The 23,326-nt window shown below is 37.8% G+C and overlaps 1 pseudogene; it reads left to right on the top strand.

Moving 5' to 3' along the window:
• The first annotated feature begins 472 nt into the window (after positions 1-472).
• Positions 473-21,184, top strand: LOC132272451 (uncharacterized; annotated as a pseudogene).
• Positions 21,185-23,326: the final 2,142 nt, after the last annotated feature.

Raw genomic sequence — 23,326 nt, 5'->3', positions numbered from 1 at the left:
AGGTTGAAGATGCTAGCAAGTGGGAGTTTACAATGGAAGATGAGATGAAGTTCCTTATCTCCAACAAAATATGGGAACTAGCTAAGTTGCCCATGGGAAGAAAGCTCTTCACAACAAATGGGTGTACATGATAAAACAAGAACACAATGGTTCTAAGAGATATAAGGCAAGATTGGTGGTCAAAGTCTTTTAGCAGAAACAAGGCATTGACTACACAAACATTTTTTCCCCGGTTGTGAAACTGAGTACTATTCGCTCAGTTCTTAGCATAGTTATAGCAGAGGGGTTGCACTAGGAGTAGTTAAATGTCAAAATAGCTTTCCTCTATGGAGACCTAGATGAGAAGATTTACATGCAACAACCGGATGGTTTCTTAGTCAAAGGGGAAAAAAAACTAGTGTGTAAGTTGAAGAAAAACTTGTATGGTTTGGAGCAAGCCCCGAGACAGTGCTACAAAAGGTTTAATGATTTTATGAAGCGACATGGCTACAACAAGTGCAATGCTGACCATTACTACTATTTCAAGAGGTTCAAGTCAAGTTTCATTATCCTTCTACTTTATGTTGATAACATGTTAGTGGCAGGTCCTGATTTTGAAGAAATCAGCAAATTGAAGAAGCAGTTGTCTAGCGTATTCGAGATGAAAGATCTTGATGCAGCAAAGCAAATTCTTGGGATGAGGATTAGTAGAGATAAGAAGAAAGGTAGTTTGTAGTTGTCTCAGGCTGAGTACGTTAAGCAGGTTTTGAAGAGGTTCAACAAGAATAATGCTAAGGCGGTGAGAACTCCCTTAGCTAATCATTTCCAAATATCTCAAGATCAGTGTCTGAAGATAGAAGATGGGAAAAAATTCATGGCTAAAATTCTATATGCCTCAGCCTTTGGAAGTTTGATGTATGCCATGGTGTGCACAAGACTGGACATTGCATATGTAGTGGGAACAATAAGTAGGTTCATGAAAGATGTAATGACCGTGTCATTTTCCTTCCTTTCCTTTTTCTCAAATTTTACGGATAAATTTTTTCCATTAAATTTTCTTTTCTGAGTTCGGTTACTCATCACTTAGTGTCATCTCGAGTGCTCGAAAATGGTTTTCGAGACTCTTCACTTGAATTGCCAACTTCTTTTAAGGACCGACTCATTTTCATATTTTCATTTTTTGGACACTATTCACATTTCGTCTTTTTCCCATTTCACTTTGTTGGCACAACCTCACTTTTCATGTTTGGAGTTGAGTTTTGACTTCACGAGTTTTCATTCCAGTTGATTTCCTTGAAACGCGTAGCTTTGCTTTTGGAGAAAAGCTCGCCAACTGTTTCTTTCTCCCGTAGGGGCATGGATGAAAGGATTCTTCAGAAACATTGATGTTTCCTGGGGTGTTTTTCATAAATATCTTTTAGAGATATTTTGATTGGGGGTTTTTAAGAAAATATCTTTTGGAAGATATTTTCATTCTTGGTCGTTTTCGCATTTATCCTTTCTTAGAGGGGCCATTGTGCAATTAATGAAAGTTATTGCAAAGTGCCTCATGTTGAGCCTGGATACTCATACAGGATTCATTTTCAAATTTCGTCGAGTCGTATACTTTTAGAATTTCCTTCAAGTCGCTTTCCCCAATTTTATGGTTTTCAGCTCCGGTTACCACCGAACTTGTTCGGGGCATATCTTTTTGCACGGGACTCAATTTTTGACGCCGTTTCTTCTGTTATTCACTTTTTTTCATTTTAGTTCTTTTTCATTCATGGTGTTTTACCGTTTGAGCATGTCTGGGCAAATTTTACTTTTCCGAACTTGGTGGGGCCCATTCGGGGCACTTTTAAGGTTTTACTATAAATAGGGAGTTTGGAAGATTAAAACATTTAATCCACTTCTTCTCACACTACTATAGATCAGCCATGGCAGCCCAAGGGGGCTGCCACCCTTCTTCTCTCAAATTAACCTTCTTCTCCTTTGTAAAATGTCGTAGTACCTTAGTGTTTATCGTAGGCCTTGACAAGGAACTCCTTTCCCCCTTATTAGAAGTCGATTCCAACCAAATTTTAGTTTGAGTTTTGATTTTCATGGTGCCTCAAGGGTTAAAGTTGCTTCCCTTGTAGTCCTCAACATAACCTAGAAGTATCGTCAGATTCAGAGCAGTTTTCTTTTGGCGGGGATTTGAGATTTCATCTCAAAATAAGGTAGGGGATGTTTTAGATTTATATAATTGTTAGATTGATTGTTTTATAAGCTTATACAACATGTATGCATGCCTTTGTAATTAATCTAGAATTAAATTTAATTATTTTCTTTGTATAAGATTTAATTCTCATGGTTGTATATAGCTTAGAATTAAATTGTGGCATGCTATTAAATTAAGTCTTGATATGTTCATTAGCATATATTTTTTTGGGAGGATTTGAATAAGTATTACAACTTTTATTTAATCTTTCACTTGTTTGAAAATTTAATTCACATGGGTGTAGCTAGGATGGAATCAACTTACAATGTGATATTAAATTAGGCCTTAGTATGTTCTTTAACATATGTGAATTTGAAAATATTCGGAGTTGTTTCAAAATCTAGAGAAAATTAATTAATTACGCTAATCAATTTTATTTTAAGTGCTCTACCCACTTAATTGGATTTTTAGCTAATATTGTTGATGAGCTTGGCATGCTCTATCATATACATTAAATTGAGAATAATTGAATAGGTTTTGAGACTTTTATTTAATTATTTTCTTTGTATAGAATTTAATTCACATAGTTGTAGCTAGCTTAGAATGAACTTACAATGTGATATTAAATTAAGTCTTAATATGTTCATTAACATATACGAAAATGAGAATATTTGAATGAGTGTGGAAAACCTTATTTAATTATTTTCCTGTATGAAGTTTAATTTACCTAGTTGTGAGTTACGTAGAAATAACTTGTAAAGTGTTATTAAAGTAGGCCTAGCCATGACCTTTGACTTGTATTAATTTTAGAATATTTGGAGCAACTATGTAATCTTGAGAATTTAGTTATTTAATTTAATTAAATTTCATTATATGCTTCCATTGAAGTAGTTAGGTATTGAAGTTGTTTTCATGCTTAACTTATAAATTTGGAACTTGTTGTATGATTACATTATAGCATTCCATGAGTAAAAGTTATAGTTTAACTTGCTTATATACACATTATATATTTGACATGTCGTATGCCATTGTAGCTTGAAGACATAGTATGAATATCGTGTGTTTTACTTCACTTGTTTGTGCATGGTAGTTGACTAATATATTGTGTATATGTATTATACCTTGATGCACAACTTGATCATTTTAGGAAAGCTTATAAGGACATTGTAATATGTTACGGCTAGGGCATGACACTAGTACGAGGGATGAGAGCTCCCCCTACAACATATAATGCGCACAGGGTGGTTCCCTGAGGGCTAGTAACCTTAAAACACCAATATATGTTTTGATTTCGGGTTTAGTACGCAATAGGTAGTACCTTGCGGGCTAGTAACTCGAGATCAGCTTGCTTGGTCATTTAGACCGTATGTTCTTGTCTTTCTGCCACTACTTGATTTCGCATTCAATTCCAAGTTGTTTAATATAGATTATTTATAGCTTGCAATGTGATGTTTGACATTTCAATTAGATATAGTATACATGTGCTTAGTATACTTGCATGCCTTGCTTTTCAATACAAGTTAATAGCACTAAATTGTCATAACTTGTTGTTTCCGTATTTTAGATTTCAGGTTGTTAACTTTGATAATCTATGCTTTGATGCGTTGTATTAGAAGTTTTAATGTTAGTTAAAATTGCATTGAAATTGTAATTTATGTTTTAATTGTTTAATGTAGCCTAGGATGATTCCTTAGACTCATTTGGAACATAGACGTTAGGTGACATGAACCGTTTCGGTTGTTTTCGCATTTTAGGTTCCAAGTTGACAACTTTGAATACCTATGTCTTGTTGCGTTACACTATATGCTCCTATGTTGTTAAATTGCATGAATGATGTGGTTTATGTTAGAAATGTTGTAAGGTAGCTTAGGATGCTCCTTGAATCTCACCTTTGACATAGACGCTAAGTGGCATGACCGTATGAATTGATTTATATCAACTTAATAAGTTTGTAAAACGCTAGGTCTATGCATGCTCATCTCCTACGAATGGCTTTATGTTACTCACCCACATAGTGGGGACATTTTTCAGGTACAGGAATCAAGATTCAAGATTCACATTATGCTTTGGATGATTTGTAGATTTGATGTTCATGATTCATGCAAATGTTAGCATAAAATTCTATTTGTAGCTTTAAATGTTAGAACTTGTATATTTGGGTCTAAATATGTAATGAGCACTTAAGTGTGCCATTTGGGATGTATTTGACATGTATGTAATGAGGCCATGGGCCAAGAACTTTCATTTTGTATTCTAAGTACTTTTATTTCTAAGTGATTTTTTTGAAAAATAGAAAAATGGCATGTATTAACTTCACTACATTAGCATAGGTGGTGGGAAGTGGGCTTTAGCACTTCTGATAAGGGCTGAAAAGTGCGCATTTAAATCTCTTAAGCTTGAGTATTCTAGGACCTTTATCTATCTTATTTTCCCATTTTAGATTAATTTCATGTTATTACTCTCTCAGGTGCTTATCCCCAAAATAAGTCAATTCAGCCAAATTAGAGCATAAAAAAAACAATCTCAAGCTAAATGGAAGAATGGAGCGAATTGAAAACAAAGTGGTGGAAAACAACATGCTTCAATCGATCATATATTTTCGATCGATCTCACAGTGATCGATCCAGCCCTGCCAAGATGGATCAAACCCCTTGCCCTTATCCTCAAAAATTTCCATCTTTGATTGATCCAGCTTTCTTCAGATTGATCAAACTTCCTTGATCTTATCCCCACCTACCACTTTTGTCTTTTTCCCAAAATTTCCCAAAAATATCTCAGATTTGTCTTATTCCAAAAAGGCGCCGCTAAGGATTGATCGATTTGGCCTTATTTTGATGGATCTGGCTAGGGTTCGATCAATCTCATCTTAATTCGAACGATCGAACCTCCTCAAGTCTGAAATAAAACAGAGTCCAGCTCATTAAAAGATGGCTCGTGGTGCAATCATTGAGAAAACCCTAGTGCACGAGACCTGACCATTGGGTGTGACATTTGAGCTACCTATATAAGGATTTTGAGCCATTTTTACATCATATCTCAATATATCTCGTATCATATCATCATATACTATCTTGGAGAAGAGGCTAGAGATTAGAGAGGCATACACTATTTGGAAGTTCTTCCATTCTTCTAGGGTTTCCATCAAGAAGAAGATCATTTCTACCATGGAGATGGCCCTTAAGGGTTGGATGACTACATCAATGAGTGGCTAAACATCTTCTTGGGGCTAGGGTTAGCCCTAAGCATGCCTTCTCGACCTTGATGTTTTGTATTTTGCGAGAATTTGTGTTGTAATCTTGTCTTGACATTTGATTATGTAAGAATTGTAGTGACCCATATTTTTCAACCTGGTGCATCAGTAATGACCAAAAGATGACCCGCTAACGGATCTGAAATGCGAAAGCAAAAGGTGAAACAATAGTCTCTAGAGATACAACGTGTCTCTAAGACACCAATATGATACTCAATGAGGTCACGGAACCCAAAGGAAAACAAATGCGGAAGCGGCATTTTAAAAACAAAAAAGAATGGACCTAGGCGCAAAACAGTCATTTCCAACATGAAAGTGGGTGCTACCAAGCACACCATTGGAAAGACAATGAAAAATTAATCAAGTTAAAAAAAAAGTCCACTTGATTTGGAGTCTGGATGAAGAAGATATGGCTAACGGAAGAAAGAGGGGCAAAAAGGTCAAAAGGAGCAAACCCTAGAATATCTACCCGGTTAGGAGACCTTTCTAATTGGTTAGGAGGCCAAAACAGAGGACCACAACACTGCCCCAAGTCATCTAACAGGTTAGCAGATCCCTCCTACTCGTACACTTGTACTACAGCTCAGCAAAAACTTGGCAACAGGGGTTTTTAAGGAAAAAATGGGTTTTTGAGGCCCTAGATGACATTTTCTGGAAAAAGACAAAGAAGAAACCCCCATCAAAATCGAGTTTTCTACATGAAAATGCAAAAGAAATTAAAAAAAAAAAAAAAAAAAAAAAAAACTCACTATAAAATGCCCAAAATACCCCTCCATGAAATCAGGTCATAAGGGTCCAAAAAGCTGCTAAATGCAAAACTGAAAGCTGAACTTTGCGATGGATTTCAGGCACCAAGACGACATTTGCTGGAAAAATACAAAAAAGAAACCCCTCCTAAAATCACATTTTCTAAGTGACCATATCAAGACCAGAATTTATTTCCCAAAGAAAAACCCCAAAATGCCCCTAGAATAGATTCTGCAATAAAGATGCGAAATGAGTCCATAAGAAGCTCATTTCACCAAGGAAGAAGTTTTTCTTGAAAACGATCATGCACACAAACATAACTTACCTAATAGGATATGCTACATTGGTACATGGCTTAAAAATATCGCCGATGCAAAATACGACCCCCCAACGGCCAACATGACAAAAATGGAACTTAGAACAAAAACTCGGGATTTAAATTATGAAATGGTTTTGAAATGCCATTTGACCATTGGCCACACTTCATACATAATAAATAAATGCCAATAGATGAATTTCATACACAATGCATACTCTGGTACAAAATAGCATACTAATGATTTTTCATATATTCTCATTAAAGGCAAGATTTGACATCCATGACATAAATGTAATTCCGAAAGAAGTTTGGCCATTGGCCTTATGTCATATACATAAAATGAGAATCAAGAAGTGTGCTTAGGCACACATTACAAGTTTAGAACTAAATATACACATTTGACATATAAGGTTACAAATGACTTTTCAGGCCAACCTTCACAAGAATTGAACCCTTCAAGTCCTCAAATCATCCAAGCATAATGAGAACCTCTAACCTTGAATCCTGTACCTGAAATATACCCCAGTAAGTAACTTTGGGGTGAGCAACATAAAGCTAGTCATAGGAAATGAGTATGCATCGACCTAGTATATTACAATTTTATCACCTTAAGGTGAAACATGCTCAAATGGCTCATGCCACCTAACGTCTATGTCAAGGGTCAGACTCAGGGAGCATCCTAAGCTACCCTAGATCATTTCTAGCATAAATCACATCATCCATGCAATTCAAACCACATAAAAGCATGTTATCCAAAGCAACAGGATATAAATTCTCAAAGTCATCAACTTGAAATCTAGAATACGAAAACGACAAAAGTGGGTCATGCCACCTAACGTCTATGTTCTAAATAAATCTATAGGATCATTCCTAAGCTACATTTGAACAACAAAACGCAAATCACAATATTTATGCAATTTAACCAACATAGAGACATGTTATACAAAGTAACTAGATATAGATTCTCAAAGTTATCAACTTAAAATCTAAAATACGAAATCAACTAAATATAGCAATTTAGCATAATTAGAATTTCTAATACATCGCATCAAGACATAGATTCTCACAGTTATCAACATGAAATCTAAAAGTGCAAAAATAACTAAATATTGCAATTTAGTATAATTAGAATTTCTAATACCACACATCAAGACATAGATTCTCAAAGTTATCAACTTGAAATATAAAAGTGCGAAATCAAATAGTGGAAGACTTAGACATCATGCCTTGGATAAATGCCAAGACCTACGGTTATTTTGGGCATTAACCCGCTGGGAAGACCACCCTAGTGCGCACTATATTGTAAGGAGAACTCATACCTCCCATACTAGAGCCAAACTTTAGCCATTTCTCTGTAACAATGTCCTAAGTGACTCCAAAATAGATAAGTTAACAACTTATATACGTATTAAATAGTACACGAAACTACCTTCATACACAAGTAGGTTGAAACCACACAATACATGCTCTAAATTCACAACTACTATAGGATGACAAATGTCGAATCTTCAGAGCGCGATTCGTTACACGCTATAATAACATCACATGTCGAATCTTCAGTGTGCGATTCGTTACACGCTATAACAATATAATTCAATATTGAAACATAATCTCATAAATCCATTACAAGTTTAAAATCATGCTTTAGATATATAATCAATGTCAAACAAATGATTAAATCATTAATGCAATAGAAACAAAAATTAATTACATAACCTAATTAATTTCTCTAAGTTTCAAATCTAAATCAAATGATCTCTAATTAACACATGTTAAACAATATAGCATGATCATTGTATACACCAATTGAAAAACTTAATTAGGCCATTGGAATCATTAAATAGATTTTAATTAATCATTTTAATTAAAATCTCTAGATTTTCATACTTATCCAAATGCTCTCAAATTAAAGTATGTTAAAGAACATGCCAAGACTTAATTTAAAAACATATCACAACTTAATTTCATGCAAGGTACATATATGAGAATTAAACTTTCACAAAAGATAATTATTGAATAAAAAGTGTAATTCTTATTCAAATAATTCTAATTTAATATATGTTAACACACATATCAAAACATAATTTATCATCATGCCACTTTTCAATTTTAAACTATATCTATATCCTTGTAAATTAAATCTTATACAAAGAATTAAACATTCCTAATTTTCTAGATTTGATACAAGACATTCAAACAAGTTGTATAATCATGGAAAACACCCAATACAACACATACAAAATCCTAAAACATCCCCTACCTCCATTTGAGATGAAATGGAACATCCCCACCGAAATGAAATGGCTCCGAATCTGATGAAACTTATAGGTTTTGTCGGGGACAACACAGTGAACAAGAACCCCAAGAAAGCCTCATGAAAATCACAACTTGACTTCAAACCCGAACTAAAGAAATGGCCAAAATGAGTTTCCAATTAGTGGAATCAAAGGCCTCACCAAGACGAACATAAAACATTAAGGCACTATGACTTTTCATTAAAGGGAAAAGGCTCAAAAGAGGAGAGAGAAAATGGCAGCCATGGCTGCCATGAGATCCGGCCAAGAGAGAGGAGAGAGAGAGAAAAATCTGATTTGTCTTTCTAAGGTCCCCTATTTATAGAAAAACTCAAAAAGTGACCTGAACGGGCCTTGCCAAGTTTGGAAAAGTGGAATTTGAGCAGACACGCTCAAACGGCAAAACTCCATTAACAACAGAGAATCAAAATGATAAAATATGAACAACGGAAGATACGGCGTCGAAAACTGAGTCCCGAGCAGAAAGATATGCCCAGAACAAGTTCGGCGACAACCGGGGCCAGAAACCTTAAAACTTGAGAAAAATAACCAAAAGGAAATTCTAAGAGTATGCAACTTGACAAAAAGTGAAAATGAATCCCGTAAGAGGACCTAGGATCAAAACGAGACATTTAGCAATAACTTTCATTAATTGCACAATGGCCCCTCCAAAAAGTGAAAACTGCACAACTGGCCCAGAATTAAAATATTTTCAAAAAATATTTTCTTAGAAACCCCTGAAATAAAATATCTTTAAAAGATATTTATGAAAAATACCCCAAGAAAAGAATAAATTTTCAAAGAACTTTGCACCCGTGCCCCTACGGACACCGAGAGCAACCAGAGTACTTTTCTATAAAAGTAAAGATACGTATTTCATGAAAACCACTTAGAATGAAGATACGTGAAGTCAAAAACCAACTCTGAACACAAGAAGTGTGGTTATGCCAATAAAGTGACAAACGGGGAAAAGACGAAATAGGAAAATGGACAAAAATGAATAATGTCCGAAAAATGAAAATGTGGAAATGACACGGTCCTCAAAGAAAGTTGTCAATCCAAAGAAAAGAGTCTTAGAAACTATTTCCTAGCACTCGAGATGACACTAAGTGACGAAAAACTAAGCTCAGAAAGGAAAAGAACAATGAAAAAAAAATATCCGTGAAAATCTGAGGAAAAGGAAAGGAAGGAAAATAACCGGGTCATTATATGAATCTTGTTCTTACAATGATTTATGTTATTTAATACTTCCAATTGATCATTTCATTCTATCCATATGTCTATGTATGCTAGAATAGATGTTCATGTGTTTATCTCTTGGTTTTGTGATGTTGATGCATGTCTATGTCTATTGATGTTATGAATCTAGAGATTGTCAAGGCATAGTGCTTAAATAGAATACTCTTGTGATTTGTTTGATGGTTCATACTCATTTCTTGATGGATTATGCCTCAACCTTAGTTTAATTAGTTTAATTTTCATGTCCTTAGCTTAGATGTAGTGTAGTTCCTTTACTTTCTTAGATGTGAGGACAATCCATGCTTGTTGTTTGATGTTCCATACTTATGAATGCAAGCAGTATAATTTTCTAACTTGTTAGTGTGTTGATTGTGAGCTTAAAGGAAGAAATAATGGCTTAGTTTGATATATTGTGCTATTCACTAGGTTGTCTGGACAATGTATACTTAATTAATCAATCCATGCTTGTTGATTCAATCAATTACACCTCTTTATATTGTAACACATATTTTCCCTCATTCATTACACATTGAGTGTCTAGAATGGTGATGTTTAGTGGTGACCTCTAGATCCCACGACCTCTCTCTCTTGTTCTCTACCTTTTATTTATTTTAATTGCTTTGTATTGAATTTATTTACATTGTAGTTTAATTAACCAATTAAAACACCTTTTGATCACTCGACCTACTAATCCGACCTTGTTTCCATTTCAAGCACGCACCCAATCCCTTGGGACGATCCCTACTCACCTTAGCTATATTAGTAGTTAGAGGAAGTAGTGGCACTTTATAAATTTAAACTTCGCCACACTTTTATTGTAACTTTGGTGCACACACGCGATGAGGCATACCAAGTTTTGGCACCGTTGCTGGGGATTGATTTGGCAACGCCCTGTTTTGGAAACAATTAGCAATTAGTACTCTTTTGATCATGTTTTTAATTTATTTTACTTTAGTTACTTATTCTGTTTGTTCTTGATTGACTAGGTGAATTGAGCAAAGGAAGTTAAGCAAGGGAGAATTGAAAAGCAATGAGCTAAGCTAAGCATAAAAAGGGCTAAAATCTAAAAATTGCAAGCTAAGCAAAAATTGAAAAAATGAATTGAAGTTGCTTAAGGACCGTTTGTGAGATCTTCTTAACTCAATCTCTAGTTAAATCATCAGCCCGCGTGGTGGCAAGTTCTTAAATTCTTAGATAGATCGTGAGCCCACATGGAGGCAATTTAATTTTTCTTGCATATTGTTGAAAGCATGAGAGTATGGGATCATCGTATGTGAAGATTTATTGATTGATTTGTTGCGGGGGCGAAGTGCTTGCTTTGTTGATTTTATTGTTGTGTTGCTTAAATTTTGTGTGGTATTAATCAACCCTTCATCATTCTAATGGAAAATCTAGAGGGTCATCTTGGTTATTTAGACCCGAATTTTATGGAACATCCGCCTTTTAACTAATTTCCTCTCGGAGTTCAAGCTCCAATTCCTCCAATGATCCTTCGTGATCATTACAACCTTCATGAATATTATTCACCAACTTGCATCATGCTTCCTAATTTTGGGGCCAATCATTATGAAATTAAGCCCGAGATTATTCAAATGTGTCCACTTTTCTATGGCTTAAATGATGAGGGACCTTACAAACATCTTGATGAATTTCTTGAGATATGTTCCACCATGAAATGCATGAATGTCCCGGAGGAAGTTCTTAGGTTACTTCTATTCCCATTTACTCTTAAAAATAAGGCAAAATATTGGTTTAACAATTTGGGGGCAAATTCAATAACTTCTGGGATACAAATGCGAAATGAATTTTTGAAAAAATTTTACCTCGTAACTTTAACTAATTCAATGAGAACTACCATTAGAGAATTTTCTCAAGGGGAAGCAGAACTTTTACACGAGGCTTGGGAAAGATTGAATGACTTGCTAAGGAAATGCCCACACCATGGCATTCCTAAATGGCAAGTGGTTCAATATTTCTATGAAAGTCTATCTGATACTCATAAGGACATTGTTGATATATCATGTGGAGGTTCATATTTCGGAAAATATGAGGATGATGTTTGGCACCTTTTTGAGAAAATGAGTGAAAATTCATTGCATAAGTCTCACACTTCTCGGTTGAGTCATGATCATATTAACAAAAAGAGAAATTTGAAAGTATGTCAAATTGAGAGTCCAATAAAGGTTGTTGCCGAGGTCAAAACTCTTACTCAAAAAATTGATCAAATTTTATTGAGTTAAAAACCGGTAACTCAATTATCTCCTCTTCTTAATCATCATCTTCATCATTCTTGTGAGCCATGCATGACTTGTTCAAGTGTATTACACACTACTTCCAATTGTCTTCATGGATATGTGCTTGATGAACGCTATGAACAAGTCAATGCCACATTTGCTCACCCTCTTCCAATTGCTTATGTTCCGGTGTGGAGTGAACATTCAAATCCTTTTCAAGCTAAAAAATTTCAAAACTGATATATTCCTCCTCAGTAGAGAAATAAAGGTTCAAAAGGATTTGTTTCATCATCGTCTTATCATCAAAGAATGAATCATTTCTCTCATCCTCAAGTTTATAATCCTCAAAGTAGCTCTAATCATCCTCATGCACTTTCTAGCAACTCCACATTTGAAGATAAGGTCTTAGAGGCTTTGGGTAGTTTGGAGGTGAACACCAATTTATTGCATTCGCATTCTTAATCGATATCAAAGCTTGAGTCCCAAATCGGGATGATAGCTAATGCATTGAATGTGAGAGAAATTGGTAAATTGCCTAGCCAACCCGAAAGGAACCCAAAATCCCAATATCTTGTGGAAGCAAACTTTACATCAGGGTGCCCCTCCCAAGAGTAAGTGCAAGCAATTACCACTTTGAGAAGTGGTAGGTAAGTTGACAATAGGGTTGAACAACCAATTGAAGATAGTGAACTGGTGTAATCAAAAGTTGACACCCGTCCTATATCCAATCCTACTCCTCCTTCCTTGGATGAAAGTGTTATCAGCAAGAATTCTCAACCCTCTTCATCATCCCCTCAAGTTGCAAGGTCCTATGAGCCAAAAGCTCCATTTCCTTATGCTTTGAAAGAGACTTGGCCTTTTAGTAGGTAAGAAGGAAAAATCCATGACATGATGGAAGTCTTTAAGCAAGTAAACATAAATCTCCCTCTCTTGGATGCAATTAGGCAAATTCCACCTTATGTAAAAAAATTTAAAGATCTTTGCACGCAAAAGATGAAGAGCAAGGTTCAAGGCCCTAAAAAAGTGTTCCTAACGGAGCAAGTGAGCTCCATCATTCAACATAACACTCCACCTAAGTTCAAAGATCCCGGTGCTCCAACCATCTCATGTGTAATTGGAAACCATGAAGTTCGCAGAGCTCTTATTGACTTACGGGCGAGTGTTAATTTGATTCCTTACTCCGTGTATGTCCAACTAGGTTTGAATGAGTTGAAGCCAACCTCAGTGGTGCTTTAATTAGCCGATAGATCAATTAAAACACCTAGGGGCATGGTTGAGGACATTCTCATCAAGGTTGACAAGTTCTATTTCCCGGTTGATTTTGTGGTTCCTGATACCGAACCGGTTGCTAATCCTACCAATCATATCCTAATCATCTTGGGAAGGCCATTTGTTGCCACCGCAAATGCAACTATCAATTGTAGATCCAGGGTTATGGACCTTTCTTTTGGTAAAATGATGGTTAAACTTAATGTATTCAATGCAAGTCGACATCCCATAGATGAAGACGAGTGTTGTCTCACAGATATCTTGGATGAGATTATGGAGGAGTCCATTCCTTCCATAGTTATAAAAAAACCAACCGAGGACAATCTTTCATCTCTTCTATTTGAGGATCCTCTTGCATCTTGTCTCCTTTAAATGTATGAAAGTTATGGGTTTGATAATCAAGGATCAATGAGCAAGGTTAATGACTTAATGGAATCCGTTGTAAGTTTGGATTTTCCACCTTGGAAAGTGATAAGCGCTGAATACTGTATATTCAAGCGCCCTAAATTACATTAACAAAGTCCATTAATTGATTATTTTATATAGTTTAACTCCATTTGCATGTTTTTGTGCATTTTCAGGTTAAAGTGCAAAAACGAAGCAAAAATGATGCCTTGTGGAATTTTGAACAAAAAGGGTGCCAATTCTGAATTTCTGGCAGCAGTAGAACCTGACTTTTGTCGCAATTTTCGACCTAGAAAACTCAAGAACTGGACTTCCATCATAACATAAAAGATTTAGAACTCTGAATCAGCTTTCTAAATCTTCAAGTGGTTCATCATTTGGAGTTCGGAGCAGAGAGTTATGATCTTCTTAACAGAGGTGCGCAGAACTGCCTGGCAGCACTGAAGTACTGCCTTTCTCCCCATTTTTGACCAACCAGACTTGAGAATTGGGTCTTCATCAAAACATGAAGTTTTTAAAGACTGAATCATCTCTCCAAATATTCAAACAGAACTTCATTCGGAGTTCGGGGGACAAAGTTATAGCGGTTTTACCAAAGTAGGTCAGTGCTGAGCAAGAAGAGCATGTTGCACATTGCACTAATTTAGAGTGCTGGAGACCACTCTTCGAGTGCTCGAAAATCAGGCAGATTGCACTCGGAAATGGCTCAATTTCAGTCACTTGCACATTGGTTTCCTCAATGCCATCTTCCTTCTTTATGAAGTGGTTGGAGGTGTTCCTTGTAGGAGAGAGAGGGTTTTGTTGGAGGACAAAAAGGCAACCAAAGGCCACACATTTTATATCCTTGAATTTTGGCAAGATAGAGGAGAGAGAAGAGAGCAAGAAAGGTGTGTTCTTGGAGCTAGAAGAGGGGAGCTCGAAAATGGAGGTCAAGGCTTTGATTCCTCCTTCCTCTAGTGCATCAATGGGTAACTAAACCTCCATCTAGGGAGGTGATGAAGCTCTACCTTGTAAGCATGTCTAGTTTTTGATTTATTTTGGGGAATGAAATGTATATTTGGCTAGTTCCATGGTCTAGAGCATGTTACAAATTGTAATGAAGATTTTGAATGTTTGAATGACTATGTTGATTTACATACTCTTGTCTTAGATTATTTAATCTCATAGTTGTATGGCTTATAGTTTCATAGTGACAATGGAACTAAGATTATGGAATGGTTTTAATGGCATGGTTTTGAGTAGCTTGTTAATCCATAGCTTAAGAATTTCTTTTGATGAGTTAATCTTGTGACTTGATATCATGTGCTTCCACCAATTGATTAATTGTTTGACAATCTCTAGCTTAGTGAGCATGTCTAGGGTTGCATCTTAGTTTAGGTAACTCAACCATGTGAAGCTTTGATAGGTTGTTCTTACTCTTTAATTAATTGAATTTCTTGAAGATATTATAGTAGTCATGTATTATTATATATCAAGGTCATTTCTACATTAATTCCCCAAATTAATTATATAATTAGCTTGTGTAGAGGTTTGGAGTGGACTCACTTCCCTAGACTTCCTTCTCTAAATCTTCTCTTTTAGTCTCCTTCAATTTATTGTTTTATGCATTCTGAATTTGTAGTTTAGTGACAAACAAAACAAACCCTCTATGAACACCCCTTCATCATTCTAGAAAGATTCTAGACACTAAGGTTGCCGTAAGACTAGCGCAGTCCCAATGGTTCGACTTACCCGACCAATAGCCCTATTTTACAATGATTCGTGCTATTGCGAAGGTTGATGTATAGTTGATCAACCGATCAATTTTTGGCGTCGTTGCCGGGGATTGCAAACGGTTTAGCGACCAAAGTTCTAGGGTTAATTTTAGTTTGATTGTGAATATTGTGTCTTGTGAATATTTCTTGTGTTTTGACCATCCCAATGTTTTAAGTGTTGTAAGATTCTAGGGACTCGAAGCTCGCCGTGGGAATGCTAGCAAATTGTAAGTCTAGAGGACCCCAGGTAAGTCTCGTGACTTTTAGTTTCGAATTGTGGATATTGTGCATGTGTTAACTTTAGAAGTAGTTAATTTAGTTGTGAAACCCTTGTAGAGGCTATTATCTTGTTTTAATTTCATGTTCAAGCATCGGTCCTTGTCGTGGCCATTTATTTTCTGTCTTGATAATTGGGGAGAAAGGGAACATCGTATGTGGAGTTGATGATAAAGATTTGTTGTGATGATGTTGTTGTGAATTGTTGATATTTGGCCGTAGGTCACTCTCTCTACCCACACTTGACTCGCCTATTGATATAAATTCACTTGAAAGAACTCTTAGACGGAACCTTAGGGAACCCACTCTTACAAGGGATTTCGAAACTGGATTCAATACAATGGGGGATAACGTAGGAAATCCGGGGAATGAAAGGGCTGAAATTCCTAATGTAGAACCAATGACTCTTAGAGATCATTTCATTCCTACCACCTATGCTTCTCCTTCTTGTATAGTGATGCCAAACATCGATGCAGCTCAATATGAGATCAAGTCTAGTACCATTCAAATGCTTCCATCATTTCATGGCTTTGATAATGAAGATCCATATAAGCATCTTGATGAGTTCCTTGAAATCTGTTCGACCATCCGGTTGAGAGGTTTTCCGGACAATGCACTTCACTTACATCTTTTCCCATTCTCCCTAAAGGATAGGGCAAAATATTGGTTGAACTCCCTCGCTCCCAATTCCATTACTTCTTGGGCTCAATTGCAACAAGAATTCCTTAAGAAGTATTATCCAGTGAGTAAAACCAACCAAATGAGGCGTTCCATTCTAAGTTTTTCTCAAGTTGATGGAGAACAACTCCATGAGACTTGGGAAAGGCTACAAGATCTTCTTCGAAAATGTCCTCATCATTTGATCCCAAAATGGCAATTAGTGCAAGCTTTCTGTGCCAGCTTGACCGACACCCATAGATTCATGGTTGACTCTTCGTGTGGTGGGATGTTCATGTCCAACAATGCGGATGAGGCTTGGACCTTACTTGAGAATTTGAGTGAAAATTCACTTCAACACAATTCTCGTAGGGCTCCGACCTCAACCACTCCAAACAACACCAACCCTTATCCACCAAAATCAATAAGGGAGGAATCATCTCAAGTGGATGCCATCGCTCATAAATTCTACCAATTGATGGCACCACATCTTCCTCCTTCATTGTCTCAAAATTCGGCAAGTTCAGTTTGTACTTCATGTACTAGTCCATTCCATCTCTCGGAAGATTGCCCCACACCGGAGCAATTTCCCAATCCCAACCAAGAGCAAGCTAATGCCATGTTCTCGCGGCCCGGGAACAATCCATATTTCAACACCTACAATCCGGGTTGGCGAGATCATCCGAATTTCTCGTGGCGGCAACAAGCCCCACAAAATTCCCAATTCCAAAACCAAGGGCGGCAAAATCAGCCCTCTTCTCAATATCAAGGTAGACCATTCCAAGCCTCTTCAAGCTACCGTCCTCCTTACAATCCAAATGTCTCCAATCAACCTCCTGTGTGTCCAACTGATGAGATAGTAGCTGCAAACAAGCAAATGATGGAATCATTAAATAAGCAAATAGTGGATGCCAATAAGCAACTCTTGACATCCTTGCAGCCTACTCTCCAAATGGTTCACTCTCATACTCAATCCATAGCTAATCTCGAAAATCAAGTGGGCCAAATAGCTAACTCGATGAATCAATTGCTTCAAAAGGACAAGGGCAAGCTTCCCTCTCAACCTTTTGAAAATCCTAGAGGAATGCATGTGATTGATGAAACCCCTCCTCCGAGTGGGCCGACTCATGAACAAGTTCAAGCTATCACCACCCTTCGGAGTGGTAGAGTGGTTGACAACAAGGTTGATGGAGACACAAGTGAGAAAAACGCTCCTTTGAAAAATCCAAACCCAAGCTCTTCAAATCCAAATTCAAGCTCTTCTAATCCAAATTCTTGTCCAAATACCATTCACGGAAATCCCACACATGTCACCCCAAATGTGGAAACTACTTATGAGCCAAAAGCTCCGTTTCCTCAACGTCTTCAAGAGTCGACACATTTTGGGAACAAGAATTGTAAAATTCAAGACATGTGGGAAGTTTTCAAGCAAGTGAAGATTAACTTGCCCCTCTTGGATGCTATCAAGCAAATCCCTCCCTATGCAAAATTTCTCAAAGATTTGTGCACTCAAAAGCGCACTTCTAAAAATCATTTGCCAAAAAAAGTGAGGTTGACTGAAAATGTTAGTGCTATCATTCAGCACAGCACTCCTCCGAAGTATAAGGATCCGGGTGCCCCCACAATCTCTTGCGTCATTGGTGACAGCAAAATCGAGAAGACCCTCCTTGACTTAGGAGCTAGTGTGAATTTAATTCCATATTCAGTCTACCTACAACTTGGTTTGGGAGATCTTAAGCCGACTTCCGTGGTTTTGCAACTTGCCAATAGATCGGTCAAGCATCCACGAGGTATTCTCGAGGACGTTATCATCAAAGTGGACAAATTCTACTTCCCGGTACATTTTGTGGTTCTTGATACGGAACCGGTCCATGACCCAAAAAAGCACATTCCCGTGATCCTTGGTAGGCCATTTTTAGCCACGGCTAATGCATCAATTAATTGCTGAACCGGGGTGATGGACATTGCTTTTGGAAACATGCAAGTCAAACTCCACATCTTTCATGCAACTCAACATCCCTCCAATGAGGATGATTGTTTTCTTATGGATGTCATTGATGAAGTGGTCGAAGAATCTCTCCCCTTCATTCTAAGCAAAGATCCTCTTGAAACTTGCATGTCCCATTTTGACTTCTCAAACTTTGATGTTGATCAAGCCATTCAAGAAGTCAATTCCTTGCTTGATATTAATGCTATCATGGATGTACCTCCTTGAAAAATTCCAAAAGAACCACTTCCCCAACTTTCCACTACTCCTCCGGTCCCATCATTGTTATCTCCGCCACAACTTGAGCTTAAGCCGCTCCCGGCCCTTCTCAAGTATGTGTTCCTTGGTCCAAAGCAAACCCTTCCAGTCATTATGGCCTCGGACCTTCAAAAAGACCATGAGATCAACCTTTTAGCGGTGCTCCAAGAGCATAAAAAAGCTATTGGTTGGACAGTGGCAGATTTGAAAGGAATTGACCCCTCCATTTGTATGCACCGCATTTATATGGAGGATGACGCAAAGCCTACTAGAGAGGTCCAGCGCCGGTTAAATCCAAATATGAAGGAAGTGGTCATGAAAGAGGTGATCAAATTGCTAGATGCGGGAATCATTTACCCTATCTCTGATAGCAAGTGGGTGAGCCCCACACAAGTTGTCCCCAAGAAATCCGGTCTCACCGTTGTTGAAAATTCAGCGGGTGAGCTTGTGCCACAACGAACCACCACCGGGAGGCGTGTGTGCATTGACTATCAGAAACTCAATTCATCAACTAGGAAGGATCATTTCCCACTCCTATTTATTGATCAAATCCTAGAAAGGTTAGCCGGCCAAAGCTTCTATTATTTTCTTGATGGTTATTCTGGCTATAACCAAGTGGCAATTGCCCCCCAAGATCAAGAGAAAACAACATTCACATGTCCCTTTGGTACTTTTGCCTATCGACGCATGCCTTTTGGTCAATGCAATGCACCGGCAACGTTCCAAAGGTGCATGAAGTCCATATTCTCCGTTATGGTTGAACAGTTCTTGGAAGTTTTCATGGACGATTTTTCCGTATTTGGCTCCTCCTTTGACTCGTGTCTCAAAAATTTATCTCTTGTGCTCCAAAGATGCAAAGAGACGAATCTCATTCTAAGTTGGGAGAAAAGCCACTTCATGGTCCAAGAAGGCATTGTTTTAGGACATGTCATTTCTAAGCGGGGAATCGAGGTAGACAAGGCAAAAGTTGAGTTAATCTCTAATCTTCCTCCTCCGAATTCAGTCCGTCAAATTCGTTCTTTTCTTGGCCATGTCGGATTCTATCGTCGCTTCATCAAAGATTTTAGCAAAATCTCACGGCCCTTGTGTAATCTCTTAGCCAAGGATGTTCCGTTCAATTTTGATGACGCTTGCATGGAAGCTTTCATCAAACTTCGCACTCTCCTCTCATCCACCCCAATCATAAAACCCCCTAATTGGTCTCTTCCCTTTGAGATCATGTGTGATGCATCCGACTATGCATTAGGGGCGGTTTTGGGCCAACGTGTGGATAAACTTCCGCATGTCATTTATTATGCTAGCAAAACTCTCTGCTATGCCCAATTGAACTACACCACCACTGAAAAAGAATTACTAGCTGTGGTGTACGCCTTGGATAAATTTCGCTCTTATCTTCTTGGCTCTAAGGTCATCGTCTTTTCAGATCATGCCGCTCTTAGGTATTTGTTAGCGAAAAAATAGACAAAACCCCGTTTAATTCGATGGATCCTCTTACTTCAAGAGTTTGACATTGACATCCGGGACAAAAAAGGGACCGATAATGTTGTCGCCGATCATCTCTCTCGTTTGCTTATTGAGAAATCTTCAGAATTCGCAGCCATCCGTGATTCCTTTCTGGATGAGCAACTTCTTCAAGTTTCACATTCTACTCTTCCATGGTTTGCGGATATTGTCAATTATCTTGCGGTTGGCAAAATTCCAGCTCATTGGTCCAAACAAGAGAGGGACCGGTTTTTCTCCCAAGTCAAGCATTTCTTTTGGGAAGATCCAGAACTATTTAAGTATTGCCCGGACCAAATCATCCGGCGATGCATTCCTGAAACTGAGGCCACACGCATTCTAAATTTTTGCCATACTCTCGCTTGTGGAGGCCATTTCAGTGCCAAAAAGAATGCTAACAAAGTTCTTCAAAGCGGATTCTTTTGGCCTACCTTGTTTCGGGATGCATACAATTTTTGCAAATTGTGTGAACGATGTCAAAAACTTGGATCCATGTCCCGAAGAGACATGATGCCCCTCACTAACATTTTTATTGTTGAAATTTTTTATGTATGGGGGATTGACTTCATGGGACCATTTCCATCTTCTTATGGCTATGAGTACATCCTTGTAGCGGTGGATTATGTGTCTAAATGGGTTGAAGCCGAGGCTACCAAAACCGATGATCATAAAGTCGTGATCTAATTCATTCAGTCCCATATCTTTAGTCATTTTGGTACGCCCCGAGCAATCATTAGTGATGGCGGATCTCATTTCCGAAATCGTTATCTCAAATCCGTCCTTACCAAGTACTTCGTCATTCATAAGGTTGCTACACCTTACCACCCTCAAATGAGTGGTCAAGTAGAGATTTCTAACTGGGAGATTAAGCACATTTTGGAAAAAACGGTTAGACCAGACCGCAAAGATTGGTCATTAAGGCTAAACGGTGCTCTTTGGGCTTACCGGACAGCTTATAAGACACCCATTGGCATGTCACCATATCGACTTGTCTTTGGCAAAGCATGTCATCTCCCGGTAGAATTAGAGCACCGTGCTTATTGGGCCATAAAAAGGTTCAATTTTGATCTTAAACCAGCAGGCTCTAATCGTGCGTTGCAATTAAATGAACTTGAGGAATTGCGTAATGACGCGTATGAAAGCGCAAAAATCTACAAGGCAAAGACTAAAGCATTTCATGACAAACACATCGTCAAGAAGTCTTTTGCCCCCGGACAAAAGGTTTGGCTTTTCAATTCCCACTTGAAACTCTTTCCCGGTAAACTCCGGTCAAGATGGGATGGTCCATACATTGTCACTACCGTCTTTCCTCATGGAGCAATCGAACTTCGTGATCCTGCAAGTGGATCACTCTTCAAGGTAAATGGCCAACGGCTTAAGCCTTGCATAGACGGCACAATCCTAACCCGAAGAGTTGAGGAAGTCCCCTTGACGGATCCAATTTATGAGGATTAGTGCCTGCTCCAGCTTTGTCTAGCTATCGACATAAAATTTAGCAAAGCAAGGGAAGCAATTCTTTCAATTTCCAAGCTTCCTTCTCTTTGAAATTGCTCGTGCCTTGCAAATTTTTCTGGGAAACGGTTTAGAAAAGCCAAAAATTTGATTTTTCTTAGACCTTCTCAACTCTAATTTTCATTCCTGGAAGTCTCCATCGCTTTCTAGCAATTTCATTAGATTTTTCAAATGCGACTCATGTGCATCTTTTATCATTTTTAATGAAAAGTCTGAAAATTTTCTCAAAATTCTTCATGCATTTGAGATGATTAAAAAGTTGAAAAATTGCAAGGTTTCAAAACAAAACTTTCAAAATTTCCCATGCATTGGAATGGAATGAATTTGCAAGTTTAAAATTTTCTCCGGAAATTTCAATCATGCTTTGTGTGATGTTCTGAAAGTTGGCAATTTTTCCATGCATAACAAATTGCAAAGTTTTTTTTTTTTTAAAAAAAAGAGGGGGGGGGGGGGGGGGGTGGGGGATTTCATCCATTGAAGTATTTAATTTTATTTTATTTCATTTTACTTTATTTTGTTATTATTTTTATTTTTATGTTTATTTTATTTTATTTTATTTATTTATTTATTATTATTATTTTTATTTATTTTATCATGCATGCATAAGAATGATCAATCTATAGGTTACAATGTTGCATGCATGCATGCCTGTATTGGATTCATGCATTCTTTCATGAGTTCACGTATTCAACTTTCATCACATGATCCAACTTCAATATTGTCTGGCACTACATTTGCATGCATAGAAACATTTTGAAACCGTGGCACAATCCATCAGCATCCGTGCATGCCTTCACAACTTGCTGCATTGCATGCATAGGTGTCAATGTTGCTTAAATCCTCATGCAAGCTCCTTGCATTCAATTTAGCTGCAACTCACAGGCATTGCACCAGCCATGCCAATCCATGCACTTACCATCCATCCATGCAGGCTCATCCATGCACTCATCTACCATCCCTGCAAGCTCATCGATGGTTCCATGGTTTCAAGATCAAGCTCAAGCACAACCTCTTTTAAACCACAACATTCTGAGCCTACTGACCCACTTTCGAGCACTCAAACTCCAATTTGGAGTGCTCGAGCTTCCTTGCATTTTTCCTCGACCTCTCTGGCTTCATTTTGAGCAATCTAAGCTCCAATTTGGAGTGCTCGCGGTCTATGCATTAAACCACTGAACCTACTGCTCTCAATTCGAGCACTCGAAATACCATTTAGAGTGCTCGACATTGCTAACACCCAACACCCAACTCACTGCTCTCAGTTCGAGCACTCGCCGAGCCCTCGCAACCAACCTCCCAACCTCATGCATCTCCTTCCTCTCAGCTTCTCTCCATTCCCTTCACTCCCTCGGCATCAAACACCAAACCAACCTTCCTCATCTCATTTCTCTCTTTCCACAGCACAACCACCCCCTCAACACCATGCACACACCACCCCCATCAACCACAAACCAACCTCTCGCAGCC

Source organism: Cornus florida, unplaced genomic scaffold (assembly GCF_030987335.1).
Source record: "Cornus florida cultivar Cherokee Brave unplaced genomic scaffold, ASM3098733v1 CherokeeBrave_3.0.0_Hap2_Chr09, whole genome shotgun sequence".
NCBI classification, from domain to species: Eukaryota; Viridiplantae; Streptophyta; class Magnoliopsida; order Cornales; family Cornaceae; genus Cornus; species Cornus florida.
Note: the sequence above shows the minus strand (reverse complement) of the source record. Positions and strands in the feature narration are given on the sequence as shown.